The sequence below is a fragment of the Phalaenopsis equestris genome, unplaced genomic scaffold, assembly GCF_001263595.1.
Source record: "Phalaenopsis equestris unplaced genomic scaffold, ASM126359v1 Scaffold001257, whole genome shotgun sequence".
Lineage (NCBI taxonomy): Eukaryota > Viridiplantae > Streptophyta > Magnoliopsida > Asparagales > Orchidaceae > Phalaenopsis > Phalaenopsis equestris.
In genome coordinates, this window is record NW_018165696.1 from 68691 (window position 1) to 69316 (window position 626).

Below are 626 nucleotides of genomic sequence, written 5' to 3' on the forward strand. Positions count from 1 at the left end.
TTGAGACATTATGAAAAATCATATTTATACTAATACACATTATCACGTAAGGAAATGTGATTTTTTTTTAAATTTAGGAGGAGGATAGTGAAGTTCAAAATCATTAAAGGCTATCAAGATATAATAATCCTCACATAAAAAAAGAGTAAGGATTAAAAAGATCTTGAAAGAAAAGAAAAAGTAAAAAATATGGGGAAGAAGCTTGAGGGGATGCCTAATTAAAAATTGTCTTCACTTGATTCATCTTAAGGGAAGAAACTTAATTACAATTTTGAGATTATTATCAATTCTAAAGGTGTTACTCAAATTTTTACTAATGGAGTTCTCATATAATTTTGTCTTTAACTTTCCTTGGATTCCTAAGTGTGACAAATTATAATTTTTTTTTGAAATATATAAAAAATCAGAATTCCTAACTTGATTACTAGATAATCTTATACCATAGTTCTAACTAGGGCTGTCAATTTGGCTCGTTGTTTGCGAACAGCTCGTGTTCGGCTCGTTAAGCAGCTTGTGTTTGGCTCGTTCGTTAAGCCTAACGAGCCGAACACTAACAAATTTTTAAGCTCGAAATGTAAACGAGCCGAACACGAACAAAAGTTTGTTCGCTCGTGTTCGGCTCGAAT